Source organism: Schistocerca nitens, chromosome 4, assembly GCF_023898315.1.
Source record: "Schistocerca nitens isolate TAMUIC-IGC-003100 chromosome 4, iqSchNite1.1, whole genome shotgun sequence".
In the NCBI taxonomy this organism is placed as follows: domain Eukaryota; kingdom Metazoa; phylum Arthropoda; class Insecta; order Orthoptera; family Acrididae; genus Schistocerca; species Schistocerca nitens.
The window spans coordinates 802141662-802157521 of NC_064617.1; the positions used below are offsets into that span (position 1 = coordinate 802141662).

Below are 15860 nucleotides of genomic sequence, written 5' to 3' on the forward strand. Positions count from 1 at the left end.
AACAGTCAGTCTCATCCACCTCCATTGCCCGGAGACTACGAGCAACCGGACTGGTGCATTATTGTCCCATGTGTAGGCTGCCGTTAACAGAACACACACTGCCGCATTCGAAGAGGTACCGTGTCCGGCAAGTTCGGCCTGCTAATGAATGGCGCCACACACTGTTCAGCGACGAATAGTAGCGCTGCAGTACTCCAGAGGATTCTCGTTGGCGAGTGTAGTGGCGGTCTCGGGAGAAATCTCAACATTCCAAGGATTTGGAGAGGCAAAGCGTCGTTACTCCGGGCGACATGGTGTGGGGAGGCTTAGGGTATGACTTCAAGGCACAGCTGGGAATAGTTGAGGGAACTCTGGCTGTAGAGCGGTACGTCACGGACATCCTGCTTCCGCGTACCCCAACTCTCGTGCGGCAGTATCGTGGTGCTATTTTTCAACAGGTCAGTGCTCGTCCACACGTAGAATATGTCTCTATGACCCGTCTGTCTGATACTGAGGTACCCTCATGGCCAGCAAAATTGCCAGATCTGTCCCCGATAGAGCAGGTATGCGACCAGCTCGGACGTCAATTCCAGCCCAGTACTAGTATCGACGATGTCAAGACCAGTTACAACAGTTGTTGTTGAATTTGTCTCAGAAGAGCATACAACTGCTTTATGAAACCCTTACCAATCCAGTCAATGTATGCATCCTGGTGAAAGGAGGGGGAGGGAGGTGCAACGTCATATTGATTAGCTGACTCATATTTCCAAGTTCTTCGTAAACTTAACTCGGCCGTGTTATCGCTGAAATAATATCAAATGCCCTCTCAAACCAGAAGGCAGTTACAACCACGTCTTTTCCGTAGTGACATAATGGGATTTGTAAGTAACAGCTTCTATGCATCAGTTCTGCAAAGCGTTTTATGAAAATACTGCCGCGCGGGGTAGCCGTGCGGTCTTGGGCGCCTTGCCACAGTTCGCGCGGCTCCCCCTGTCGGAGGTTCCAGTCCTCCCTTGGTCATGGGTGTGTGTGATGTCGTTATAGTACGTTGGTTTAAATTAGATCAAGTAGTGTGTAAGCAGCCTAGGGACCGATGACCTTAGTAGTTTGGTCCCATAGAACTTACCACAAATTTCCAAATTTGAAAATACTGCTTAACTTAGTTGCCAGTATTTTTCTTTGAAAAGCCTTCTGAAACAAGTGACGTACCGTAATCCATATATAAAGGCGAAATATGTTGTTACGGATAATTTATTTCATCCAAAAGACGATGTTTCAACTGATATGAATTAATCAAAACATTGATACAAAAGAATCGTTGGTATATATTAACCACATTCTGTTAGATTGCGATTTTAACATTTTTGCAAACATGTCCGTTTTTGAAATTTTCTGGCAGATTAAAACTGTGTGACTGTGTGACTTGCCCGCGAAAGGCAAAGGTTCGTGTTCGAGTCTCGGTCCGGCACACAGTTTTAATCTGCCAGTAAGATACTCCGCTGCAAGGTGAAAATTTCATTCTGGAAACATCCCCCAGGCTGTGGCTAAGCCATGTCTCCGCAATATCCTTTCTTCCAGGAGTGCTAGTTCTGCCAGGTTCGCAGGAGAGCTTCTGTGAAGTTTGGAAAGTAGGAGACGAGGTACTGGCGGAAGTAAAGCTGTGAGGAGGGGGCGTGAGTCACGCTTGGGTAGCTCAGTTGGTAGAGCACTTGCCCGCGAAAGGCAAAGGTCCCGAGTTCGAGTCTCGGTCCGGCACACAGTTTTAATGTGCCAGGAAGTTTCATACGAGCGCACACTCCGCTGCAGAGTGAAAGTCACATTCATGTCCGTTTTTATGGGTTTATATCTGTTTCCGTGTCGAACCATATGTAATCCATACATTATAATCATGATTTCCATGCAAACTCTACCAGCAAATGAGGGTCCCCGAATTCTCCATCTATTCATTGAATCATATTTGAAATTTGCTTTCAGTGACATTGCAGACTGTGCATATGATCATTTGATTCATAATACACTTCGTAATATTGACGCAGGATTTGGCTGACGCCGTATGAACGACGTCACAAGCCAGCACTATAAAAGAAAATGCCTCAGATGAAGGCGGGAAGTTGTGGGCAGCTGTGGAGAGTTTTCAGTATGTGAGGTCTGCTGCTAGCAGAGTGACGGGAGCAAGAATATAATATGATTCGGTTCCAATAAACGTTGTCATGGCAACACTGAGGAGGCGATGCTGAAGTGGAGCTTCGAAACGGACATTTTAACGCGGCAGTTTTTGAATTGTGGTGGCGTAAGAGACATGCAGAGGAAGAGCCTGAACTTCCAAGTTTACGACACTGCCTATCTCAGCAATAAAATGCGCTATAGACGTTACCAAATGCTGTGTGGGCTTCGCATTACCTTAGGTTGTGCATGGCTCATTATTTCCTTTCCTTATTCTGAAATGGGTGAAGAGATGAATGCTGGTCCACTACAGGGCTCGAGTATGATCCTCACAACGTCAGAAACTTCAGAAGGCATCGGCGATCATTATGACTGTTACATCCTTTGTGCTTTCGCTGGACCATAGACAACGGGCTGCCTGCTACCGCTGCAATAGTAGACGAGGTATGTTCAGCCAGCTACGCTCCTCCCCATGTCTACGGCCTCGTTTGTTTACGCTCGTGGCCAACAGCCGCGTTATAGTGACCAAACTCTTGTTTCTGTTTTGAGTTCAATAATAATATTAAGCCCTCGACCCATATATATAGTCTGCTAACACAGCATAACAAGGAAGGAGACGAAATACTGCCAACATATTGTCTATAGACGTGAACTCGAAAAATTGTCCGAACATTGCAGACTTTTTTGGTAATATGGAAACTATACTGCTCTTGTTTTACTTCTCTGTTATGCTTATATGTCGTGTTCAATAAACTAACGAATAACGCAGTTTAGTATGTACTCTGCTAATACAAATGAATTACAACTGATCATGATAACGTTACGAAAAATTTTTTTCAATAAAACAAAGTATCCCAAATTGTCTCGAATTAGCAGGCTAATACGCGCTTTCGACTTCCAAACGGTCTGTGTCTACCTTCAGTCCACGGTGATACTGAAGTAGGATTACAGGAAAGACTACCAGGAAAGTATATAAATGTAGCACTAGTGATTGATAGATTAGGAAATCCAGTTAACAAATCATTCTGTGTTACAATTAAGTCAATAAAAATGACAGAAACAAAAAAATCAGGCACTAACGAGTGCGCAATTGTGAAAGTTTTCAGTCTTAGATTCAAATGGAAAAGAATCAAGTTACCGACAAAACTTATGGGAGAGAAGTCGTCTTAAGATTTTTTTTTTTTTGACGTATTTTCGATCTTCCTGCAAGTGTCTCTTTCACAGATGAGGTAAAAACCTTGTCTCCAGCGAGATTACAACAGAAAACTAACGCGTGAAGGGCGAAGATTTTACCACTAAACTGGCATACAACTGTGTTAAACAGCGCCCTTTTGTTGTCCCAATTATGGCGAAAAAAGAGAATTCGCGACGTAAATGGCGAAGTAAGCTGCAATTTCTGATGGTACGAGCTTCCTAGATGTAGTGGACTGACAAGGCAGCCAGTCCACAGTGACGGGTAGCCGAAAGGGCACACGTACACACACGCCGACTGGCGCGAAGTCTGGAACAGGATTCGTAATGAATGTGATAAAGAAAAGAACGTAGCTACTAGAACACTTAACTTTTATATCGTCCTTTGGTATACAGCATTCTTGATTATACAAGTGAGACTATCTTGAGATACATGCAATGGTACAAATGGCGCCTTGCTAGGTCGTAGCCATTAACTTAGCTGAAGGCTATTCTAACTGTCTCTCGGCAAATGAGAGAAAGGCTTCGATCAGTGTAGTCGCTAGCAATGTCGTCGTACAACTGGGGCGAGTGCTAGTACGTCTCTCGAGACCTGCCTTGTGGTGGCGCTCGGTCTGCGATCCTGACAGTGGCGACACGCGGGTCCGACATGTACTAATGGACCGCGGCCGATTTAAGCTACCACCTAGCAAGTGTGGTGTCTGGCGGTGACACCACACTAGACTCATTACCATAACTTTTCTACCTGTATGTTATCCCGGAAGTGAGAATAATTCAGAATATTTAATCTAAATGACAAGAAAATATCGAGCGAATTTATCAGGATAATTTTGAACCAAATCAGGAAATAAATCTGGAGCCACTTAGTTGTTAAACGTGTCCTACAATTTTTCCAGTTCTTTATTGGATTAGCGACAGGCTGAATAGGGCTGCTCAGACGATGTGAACCTCGCGATGGCTGCCACTGGGAAGCTGACCCAACGAAGAAGTGGTGCCGCCGGCTGTCACTGCATTGACTAGCAACAGGGCCAATGAGTTTTATTCGTATCTCTGTAACTATGACCTGCGTTTAAAGGGTAGCTACGAATAAAATCCGCATGCACCCACTGCAACTCGAAAATCACAAATAAGGCGCAGGGAAAATGATTTCTGCAATTCTCCTTTTACAGAGCTCCGTAAGTATTTTTGTTTTTCTATCTTCAGAAAACTGCCAACTAAAAAACTGATCCACTGGAAGCGATTCCCAGACGCTATTAGCGTTATGAGAAAATAACATTTATTTTAATATTATATACTTCAGCAAAACTGTTATTCATTCTGTAAAAACCAAAGAGATGAGAAGTATCTTCTGATCGTAACGACTGCAATATAACATCTGGTGACGCTTTGTAAATAAAAGCGAGAAACACCTGACATGTAATGCTACTTGATACGATCTTTTTATACTAGTTTTATTTCGCAATGAAACTTTCTGAAGTTCAGCAGCGGTCGTGAAATGTGCCTGCCACTCTCACGAACTCATCAAAAAAAGGAAATAAAAAAAGAGAGATCTCTGCTCGTTGAAAAACTATTCATACAGGGTATAACACTCAAATCTTTGCACTGAAAAGTCCTCACATTGATCTCAGAGCGGGTACCTGTTTTGCAAAGGATCACCGGCACAATGAAAGCACAGATTAAAATAAATAAATGTGACAGGGCATATTTATAAAATTTTCAATAATGAAGGGTCGCCTGTTCAAGGTCAAGAAGTTGAGCGAAGTACTCTCAATGGAACACTTTTAATCAATCCAGTTTATTTCATTGATGTATAAGGTCAACGATACCCATAAAAATAGGATTTTTTGTAAAACTGGTATAATAAGGAAACGCTAGCTTCAAATAAAAATCGCGAAATCTTAACTATACAAGAAATTCACAAAGAGTCATGAAGCTGGGTGTGCTACACCGTTAAACTAATTATTAACCAAGACTCTTCAAAAGTAAGATCGACTTATCAAACCAGACAATTACCTGTGGAAATCTGGAAATTTGTGGTGAGGTCTTAATGAGACCAAACTGCTGAGGCCATCGGTCCTCAAGATTACGCACTATTTAATCTAACTTAAACTAACTTACGCTAAGGACAACACAATCACCCATCCTGAGGGAAGACTCGAACCTCCGACGGGGGTAGCCACGCGGACCGTGCAGGACGCCTTATACCGCGCGGCAATTAACTGTCATTATTTGAATAACACACAAATCGTTATGGATATTATCCCAGTGAAATGAAATGAGCGTTTAGCGTATTGGCCTGGAGGCCCCTTATGGGGCAGGTCCAGCCGCCTTGGTGCAGGTCTTATTTCATTCGACGCCAAATTGGGCGACCTGCACGCCGGATGGGGATGAAATGATGATGAAGACAACACAACACCCAGTCCCTGAGCGGAGAAAATCCCCAACCCAGCAGGGAGTCGAACCCGGACCCCTTAGGACGGCAGTCCGTCACGCTGACCACTCAGCTATCGGGGCGGACATTATCCCAATTATTTATGAGCAATTGAAACTAATAAGAAGGAAGACTGCTAGCTCTAGTGCAGGTGGCGTTCCAATAGGTCTGAGCAGCCCATAAATGCAATTAAAGGAAACTGTTGAATGCTACATCCCAATTCTGAATTAACATAAATGCAATACAAGTTGCGATTTAAAGTGCACGCAGGTGCGAGTTGCTATGAGATAAAAAGGATTGCACTGCAGCGAAATTGCTACACTTACTCAGACAGCAAGCCCTTCGAAGGCTGGAGACCAGCGTCTCGGCGAACGAAAATCGGACCTCGTGCGCCCACGCGCTGCTCGCTGTCCTCACTACACTACGCTCTCTCTCTCTCCAGGACACCATGTCTTTGAGGGATGAGTCTATCGCGATGACAACCGAGGTTTACTCTTTCCAGCACAGATCGCGGGGGAGAAACTGCCAAAGTTCTTAAATATCACCCGCTGTGTATTCCTTAATTGTCTGAAGGTTGGCACACCGATTGCTATCTCCCCGCTCATTGGGTAAAGCAGAAAGGAGGGAGTGACTGCTGGAGCTCCCAGAATACGGAAAGTTCTCACATTTCGGAAGCACATAATGGTGGAGTCCCATACTTCAGTGAAATGCAGGGAGAGTAGATGATCCGTCACGCTTGCGAACACTTCCGGGACTCAAAGGATATTCCTTAACTCAAAGGGCGCGCTCTTCCCTGCCGACAAACAAGAACGGTAACACGCATCCTGTGAGTTCTTAGAGTTCTTAGATAAGCTTAGGAAAGTCCCCAGTGTTCTGAAGCGACCGGCCCTCCCAGGCACAACTCTGAATGCCTGAGCCGTTTCACAGAAGAGAAAAATATTGTACTTGGCTCAAACAGTCACTACATATAACTTATCCGTTCTCTCAGCACAGTTAAGAAAACACAGATATTTTCAGACGGAACAAAGATTTCCTAGTGACATGTAACATGCCAATTATTTTCTTAACACTGCTCCCTTGGTAGTGATCTTAGATTATCAAAGCGTAGGCATATTAAAAGAAGTAAACTCTTCTTCGAAAGAGATCTGTACGCTACCAAGCAACAAAATAACCAATGGGAAACTTTGTTTCTGAGGTAATAACAAAGTATTACTTATTGATGAGCCTGTGTATGACATTGCAGGCTTGCTTCTGAGCGAAAACTGGCGTCATTTTTATATTTGACAAGAATTTACAAAATTGATATAAACTACTTACTAACATAACAAGGTTTACGATGACTTATCAAAAATGCACAGAACAAAAATAGATAATAATTTTTGTCATTAGTTTAATAGAAACATAAAGAACCATAGAATGGAAAACAACAAAATTATATTGCCTATATTCAGTGATCATGTTTCCGTCTCCAGTGTTGTATGTGTTAGGGGTTTGATTAAAGGTACATCAGAGCTTCCAAAGTCTGTAGTAAAGCTTCTCGCTTGTCCTGAAACAGTCGCGTACCGACGCTGTTCGTGACAGGTGCGAGCAGCCACGGAGGCCTTTGAACAAACTGGCCGGCGGTGCCACTGAAGGCAACCGCGGATACTCGTAGATAAAACACGGATTACAGGCTGGAAGCGTTGCCTGAGTCTGTCGGAGGGATTATCTCGACACGGCGTCTACCTTCTTGACGCTATTCAAGCGGCTGTGGTACCACCGCGATTATAACTGTAAACTGGCGCAGGCAACACTGAAATACCGAAACTGCTTCTTTAAACCCCATTCTGCAACCCTCTTCACAAATACACAAAAAAACTTTAATACAAGTTCCTACGCATGAATTTATTCTTAGACTCTATTATTGATACTTTTACTAGTGCATCTGTGGAAGGAAATGACAGTATCTTCTTTAAAATTATTTCAATTCAAATTTGAAAATTATTCGCGGTGTTCATGAATAATCATAGACACTTAAATAGAAGTATAGAACAATGCAATGATAAGATAACAACCGGACTGATAAATTCAGGAACAATCAAATACTATTAAATTCCCTGAGAAGAAATTAAGTTAAAAGTATATTTGATACCTCCAATTTTTTACTTTCAAAATCAGCCCATGTAATTGACGTTTGTGAGAAGGAAATTCTCTATGCTTCAGTGCGGACACCGAACCTCCATCGCGCAAACCACACAATAAAAGCACAAAGATGACAGCGGGAGTTACTGTATTCCGAAAGAAAGACATCGAAAGGGATCCCGTCTGGCTAGCTCAGCGCACCAGTGGCTTAAACCAGCTGCCGACAAAACAAAACAACAAAATTTGTATGCAAAAAAATGCAAGCGGCAATTTCGCTCTAGAACTCAAAGTTTTGTCCAGTGAGGCCTTTACTATCTTCGCTACAATCGCATGAATACCAAAACATTCTCCCGTTAAGAATCGATTCCGGCTCGTACTTTTCTGAAAGCAAAGACACCCTGGAGACTAAACTGTCTCCTACCACTGAAGCATTCCATACTTCTCACAGAAAATAAAACGTAAATTCACAAACGGGTTTGACGATACGATACATGAGTGAACTACCAAATTAAAGATACCAAATATAACAATAATGTAAGGAGAGGATACACGACATTTTTACCTCGGTCTCGTTGTGGGCGTTCCTGATAAAAAGAAAAAAAGGAAAAAAAAGAATTCCTCAGCTGAAACTGATGTCCATTCCTGCACGTCACCCTGACCTCTGTTAATCGAAAGCAGTCGATAATAACATTTTCAAAACGGAGATAACACTGTTAGCCATAGGATGATAAGCAGCCCATATAAAAAGAGAAACCGTGTGTCCGTTGGCATATGAGAGTCAGTGACACGCAAAGTGTACTGGTAACACAAGTCTCCACACTTAAGCAAATGTGGAAATCATATTGGTACTCGTAGGCACACACATAAACGAAACATACTTGCAAAATTCAACCTGTACACCAGGCCTCTCTAAACGCGAAATTCATTTGACACACATAAAACACAAACAAGCGAAGTTCCGATTGTGTCAGAGAACGTCCTGTTGCGGCACTTTCTTGTAAGATACAGATTCAGGGAAGTGCTGATGTAACTCAATGCCCACGTACGGGAACACGGAGTTCTTAAAAATTTTTCCGCACCAGCAACGTAGGCTGGCCAATTCCAAGGGCCCCAAATGTCACTCTTGAGAAAGAAATATGCTATCGAAATTAACCACTGTTTCTCTGGACAACTACCATGTAGTAAGGCTTGTCAAACTAAGATTAAATCGTACTGATTCTATGGAAACTGTCATGATTAATTTCTTGAAAGCTGTGGCCTCCTTAGTTATCTTCTTAATCTCTTCCCGAAACTATATCATTGCTGCTTCCTGAGTAGTTAGATTAAACTGTAAGATGCTAGTTGGGTATTGCATCGCACGGGGACTGGTACGACGACAGTATCAGGTGGCGGACATTCCCCACTGCGACCTCGGGTTGCCAAATTGCTTAAAACAACTCGAAGAGATTTTGAGTTATACGTATTTGCTGTTTGTTAGCTGTGTAGGGGTGATTTCAGAACCTAAATGCTTTATGAAGAAATGATTTAGGTTTCGTCTCGAAATGTTTGATTTGTTTCATCAACATCATTTCATCATCAACAAGATGACTTGGACAGGATTTGTGGTTGGTGTAAAGAATGGCAGCTAACTCTAAATATAGATCAATGTAAATTAATACAGATGAATATGAAAAAGAATCCTGTAATGTTTGAATATTCCATTAGTAGTGTGACACAGTCACGTCGATTAAATACACTCCTGGAAATGGAAAAAAGAACACATTGACACCGGTGTGTCAGACTCACCATACTTGCTCCGGACACTGCGAGAGGGCTGTACAAGCAATGATCACACGCACGGCACAGCGGACACACCAGGAACCGCGGTGTTGGCCGTCGAATGGCGCTAGCTGCGCAGCATTTGTGCACCGCCGCCGTCAGTGTCAGCCAGTTTGCCGTGGCATACGGAGCTCCATCGCAGTCTTTAACACTGGTAGCATGCCGCGACAGCGTGGACGTGAACCGTATGTGCAGTTGACGGACTTTGAGCGAGGGCGTATAGTGGGCATGCGGGAGGCCGGGTGGACGTACCGCCGAATTGCTCAACACGTGGGGCGTGAGGTCTCCACAGTACATCGATGTTGTCGCCAGTGGTCGGCGGAAGGTGCACGTGCCCGTCGACCTGGGACCGGACCGCAGCGACGCACGGATGCACGCCAAGACCGTAGGATCCTACGCAGTGCCGTAGGGGACCGCACCGCCACTTCCCAGCAAATTAGGGACACTGTTGCTCCTGGGGTATCGGCGAGGACCATTCGCAACCGTCTCCATGAAGCTGGGCTACGGTCCCGCACACCGTTTGGCCGTCTTCCGCTCACGCCTCAACATCGTGCAGCCCGCCTCCAGTGGTGTCGCGACAGGCGTGAATGGAGGGACGAATGGAGACGTGTCGTCTTCAGCGATCAGAGTCGCTTCTGCCTTGGTGCCAATGATGGTCGTATGCGTGTTTGGCGCCGTGCAGGTGAGCGCCACAATCAGGACTGCATACGACCGAGGCACACAGGGCCAACACCCGGCATCATGGTGTGGGGAGCGATCTCCTACACTGGCCGTACACCACTGGTGATCGTCGAGGGGATACTGAATAGTGCACGGTACATCCAAACCGTCATCGAACCCATCGTTCTACCATTCCTAGACCGGCAAGGGAACTTGCTGTTCCAACAGGACAATGCACGTCCGCATGTATCCCGTGCCACCCAACGTGCTCTAGAAGGTGTAAGTCAACTACCCTGGCCAGCAAGATCTCCGGATCTGTCCCCCATTGAGCATGTTTGGGACTGGATGAAGCGTCGTCTCATGCGGTCTGCACGTCCAGCACGAACGCTGGTCCAACTGAGGCGCCAGGTGGAAATGGCATGGCAAGCCGTTCCACAGGACTACATCCAGCATCTCTACGATCGTCTCCATGGGAGAATAGCAGCCTGCATTGCTGCGAAAGGTGGATATACACTGTACTAGTGCCGACATTGTGCATGCTCTGTTGCCTGTGTCTATGTGCCTGTGGTTCTGTCAGTGTGATCATGTGATGTATCTGACCCCAGGAATGTGTCAATAAAGTTTCCCCTTCCTGGGACAATGAATTCACGGTGTTCTTATTTCAATTTCCAGGAGTGTATTTGGGCATAACATTGTAGAGCGACATGAAGTGGGTCAAGCATATAATGGCAGTTGTGGGGAAGGCGGATAGTCATCTTCGGTTCATTGGTAGAATTTTGGGAAGATGTGGTTCATCTGTGAAGGAGACCGCTTATGAAACACTAATACGACCTATTCTTGAGTACTGCTCGAGCGTTTGGGATCCCTATCAGGTCGGATTGAGGGAAGACATAGAAGCAATTCAGAGGCGGGCTGCTAGATTTGTTACTGATAGGTTTGATCATCACGCGAGTGTTACGGAAATGCTTCAGGAATTCGGGAGGGAGTCTCTAGAGGAAAGGCTACTGAGGAAATTTAGAGAACCGGCATTTGAGGCTGACTGCAGTACAATTTTACTGCCGCCAACTTCCATTTCGCGGAAAGACTACAAAGATAAGATAAGAGAGATTAGGGCTCGTACAGACGCATATAGGCAGTCATTTTTCCCTCGTTCTGTTTGGGAGTGGAACAGGGAGAGAAGATGCTAATTGTGATACGAGGTACCCTCCACCACGCACCGTATGGTCGATTGCGGAGTATGTATGTAGATGTAGATGTAGATGTAAACCGTTGCCTTATCAGTGCTAAAATTTTTTAAGTTATTCCATGGTGGTATAAAGAGTGAGGTGTCTAGTCTTCATTCTGATTTGTCCTTCTGGTTTTACCCCATTTATGTGACATTCAGATTTTTAATTAAGCAAGAGCCGATGAGAAATTTTCTCATGAGACAAATTGATATGCGCAGTAAGTATATTGAGAGCGTTATTTAGCGTTGCCAAAGGTCTCCAAAATGAAATGAAATTGCCATTAGCTTCCTCCAATGAGTTAGATCTGACCACAAGAGTGGTAACATTTAAAATAGCTGACCATTTTAACAATTACACCTCGACAGTGTATGTATGAATGTTGTGATAGCCTCGAGCAAACAACCGAGAAATAAACGACAATTAAAATGCACTATCTGTGAGATAACAAATAAACTGTTCCACACCCGCCTAGATCAACCATATGTATTCACAGTTGTGAATATGTGCAAAGTCCAGTTGTAGAATGGAATGACAAGATTGAAAATTTTTGCTGTACCGGAACTCGTACCCAGATTTTCTGCTTTTCACGAGCGGTCACCTTAACGATTTCAGCTACGTATCAGTGCACGCTTCAGAGCCAGACACAAATTCCCGTATGTTATTGTTCATGCGTCATTAACATGTGCTCGTACACTTACTGTTAATCCCTTGCAGGAGAGGTGTTTTTATCGTAATTCGCTAGCCTGATATTAGCGGCTAAGTACGATATTGCTGTGCCTCTGTTTGTAAGACGTACGATGCATGAATGTCCGAAGGAACATCGCATGGTACTTCTTACAAATACAAACATAGTGTTATCGTACTTTTCTTGTTACTTTGGTTCCTCTCTGACTTAAGTTTCTGAAAATCGCAAAGCTAATTCATCAGGTGCTGTTCGCTGTTATTTACAAAGTGGCTATACTGTAATCTTTACGATTAGAAGACACTTTTCATCTCTTTGGTTTTTATAGAATGAATGACTTTTGTTTAAGTATATAATATTAAAATAAATGTCATTTACTTATACATCTGAATGAGGTTTTCAGGGTGCAGTTTGCTTAAGACACCCACATCGCTACCAAAAAAGAGAATTGCCAAAATAAGTTTTCCTCCCCTTTATTTATTATGTTCGACTTGCAGTCGGTACATCTGGATATTATCCTTAACTACGATTTAGACCCAAATCATAGTAACAGAAATGCGAATAAAACTCATTGCCATATACTAGGAGTATCTGCTCCCTGTCAATAGACTGAGAGCAAGTTACATCGCTTCTTCGTAGGGTGAGCTTTCGCGATCCCAGCCAGCTCGAGATTCAGATCGGCTGAGCTGCCGTATTCCTCCGCCTGACGCTATTCTAATGGAGAATTGGCAACATTGTAGAACATGTTTGGCAACTACGTGACACTTGGTTTACTTCTTGGTTTGGATCAGAATCATCCTGGTAAATTCACCCGATATTTTCTTGTCATTTAGGTTAAATATTCTAAATTATTCTTACTTAAAGGATGACACAGACATAGCAGATTTATTTTACTGAATCCAGAAAGCTCGTTCCAGCAGGAACTCCTGCTGACTTCGCCTTTTACGTTGCGAATTCTCTGTCTTGGTTATCTCTTGCACAACAACGATGCGCTGGTTCCACGTATAAGTATACTAGTTTAGAGGTAAAGTGTCCTCACTTCAAATGAAAGAATGCATTAGTTTTCTGTTTTAATCTCACTGGAAACAACATTTTAACCTCTTCTGTAAAGAGCCACTAACAGGCAGAATGACTATCGTTACAGAAATTCTAAGACAACTTCTACCCCATAAGTTTTGTCGCTAACTTGATTCTGTACCCTTTGGATCTAAGGATGGAAAAGTTTTAGAATTGCACAGTTGTTAATGCCTGCTTTTTTCTTCTGTCAATTGTACTGACTGTAGCGGTGAATGATAAATTAACTGGGTTTCGTTGTGTATCCATCCCTATTTCTACATGTTTATACTTTTATTGTAGTCTATCCTGCAAAGCTACTTCAGTATCACTGTGGACTGAATGTAGACACAGACCGTTTGGAAGCCTAAAGCACGTATTATCCTACTAATTTGTGACAGTTTTGGATACTTTGTTCTACAGAAAAAGAATTTAGCAGTATAGTCTCCAATATTATCTAAAAATGCTCTGCAGTTCGGCATAACGGTGAGGCGAGGGATCTCACTAATTTTGTCGCCGACTGTACCTGTACGTGCACCTACACTATGTGATCAAAAGTATTCGGACACCCACAACAACATACTTTTTTCATATTAGGTGCATTGTGCTGCCACCTACTGCCAGGTACTCCATATCATCGACCTCAGTAGTCATTAGACATCGTGAGAGAGCAGAATGGGTCGCTCCGCGGAACTCACGGACTTCGAACGAGGTCTGGTGATTGGGTGTCACTTGTGTCATACGTCTGTAAGCGAGATTTACACACTCCTAAACACACCTAGGTCCACTGTTTCCGATGTGATACTGGAGTGGAAATGTGAAGGGATACGTACAGCACAAAAGCGTACAGGCCGACCTCGTCTGTTGACTGACAGAGACCGCCGACAGTTGAAGAGGGTCGTAATGTGTAATAGGCAGACGACTATCCAGACCATCACACAGGAATTACAAACTGCATCAAGACACACCGCAAATACTATGATAGTTAGGCCGTAGATGAGAAAACTTTGATTTCATGGTCGAGCGGCTGCTCAGATGCCACACATCACGCCGTTAAATGCCAAACGACGCCTCGCTTGGTGTAAGGAGCGTAAACATTGGGCTATTGAGCAGTGGAAAAACATGTGGAGTGACGAAAGGTGCACAATGTGACGATCCGGTGAACGTCATCTGAGAGCGTGTGTAGTGCCAACAGTAAAACCCGGAGGCGATGGTGTTATGGTGTGGTCGTGTTTTTCATAGAGGGGGCTTGTATCCCTTGTTGTTTTGCGTGGCACTGTCACAGCACAGGCCTACATTGATGTTTTAAGCACCTTCTTACTTTCCACTGTTGAAGAGCAATTCGAGGATGGCGATTATATCTTTCAACACGATCGAGCACCTGTTCATAATGCACGGCCTGTGGCGGTGTGGTTACACTACAGCAACATCACTGTAATGGACTGGCCTGCACAGAGTCCTCACCTGAATCCTATAGAAGATCTTTGGGATGTTTTGGACCGCCGACTTCGTGCCAGCCCTCACCGATCGACATCGATACCTCTCCTCAGTGCAGCACTCCGTGAAGAATGGGCTGCCATTTCCCAAGAAACCTTCCAGCATCGGACTGAACGTATGCCTGCGCGAGTGGAAGCTGTCATCAAGGCAAATGGTGGGCCAACACCATACTGAATTCCAGCATTACCGATGGAGGGCGCCACGAACTTGTGAGTCATTTTCAGCCAGATATCCGGATACTTTTGATCACATAGTGTGCATACTCCTGCACACTTTATTTAGAGGGTGTCCGAGAAGTAGGGTCGAATATTAAAGTGGTATAGAACATGCCAAATTTGTTGAAAATGTACTTTTTTTACAAACACATAAGGTAATTTCTCCCATTTATGTATGAAAAATTATATCCTACATATGACAAGCCAATGCGTTCGTCAACAAGCAGTGTGTTCACTGAAGTTCTCGAAGAGGCGTTCACAGATATCTGGTTGGATTAAAGCCTTTTAATTTCATTCTTTAATTGGTGTATTGTTTATGGTTTGTTCACGTACACTTTTGATTTCACAAATCCCCACAAAAAAAGTCACAATGCGTGAGAGCGCATGATCTGGCAGACCATTCCTCGTTGTCACGCAAAGAGATAATTTTTTGAGAAAACTTTTCATTCAGCAGAGCAATAGTTTCACGGGATGTGTGACATGTCTCATTTCATCAGTAAGAGGGAAAAACCAATCATAAAGCATGTTTCGGTAACGCACGCCGTTCACAATGACGGTAGCTCTCTCATTATTTTCAGAAAAGTACAGACGGATCACTCCTCCTTCCCAAAACCCGCACCACACTGTCGTCCGTTGTGGATGCATCCGTCTTTCACAGTCACTCGCGGATTTTCGGTATCCCAAATTCTGCAGTTCTTCTTGTTAACGCACCCACTGACACGGAAGTGCGCCTCATCTGAGAAAATTATTCTGTTTGTGAAGTTCTTGTTCTCCACTTGACAAGCCAAGATCCTCTTTCCATGATCTGCAGGTTTGGACTCTTG

The 15860-nt window shown here is 43.9% G+C and overlaps 1 protein-coding gene across 1 annotated transcript in view; it reads left to right on the forward strand.

Annotated features, from left to right (window-relative positions):
* Window positions 1-15860, forward strand: part of LOC126252581 (mite allergen Der f 3-like) — a 95674-nt gene that overhangs the window by 19424 nt on the left and 60390 nt on the right. The window lies entirely within an intron of this gene.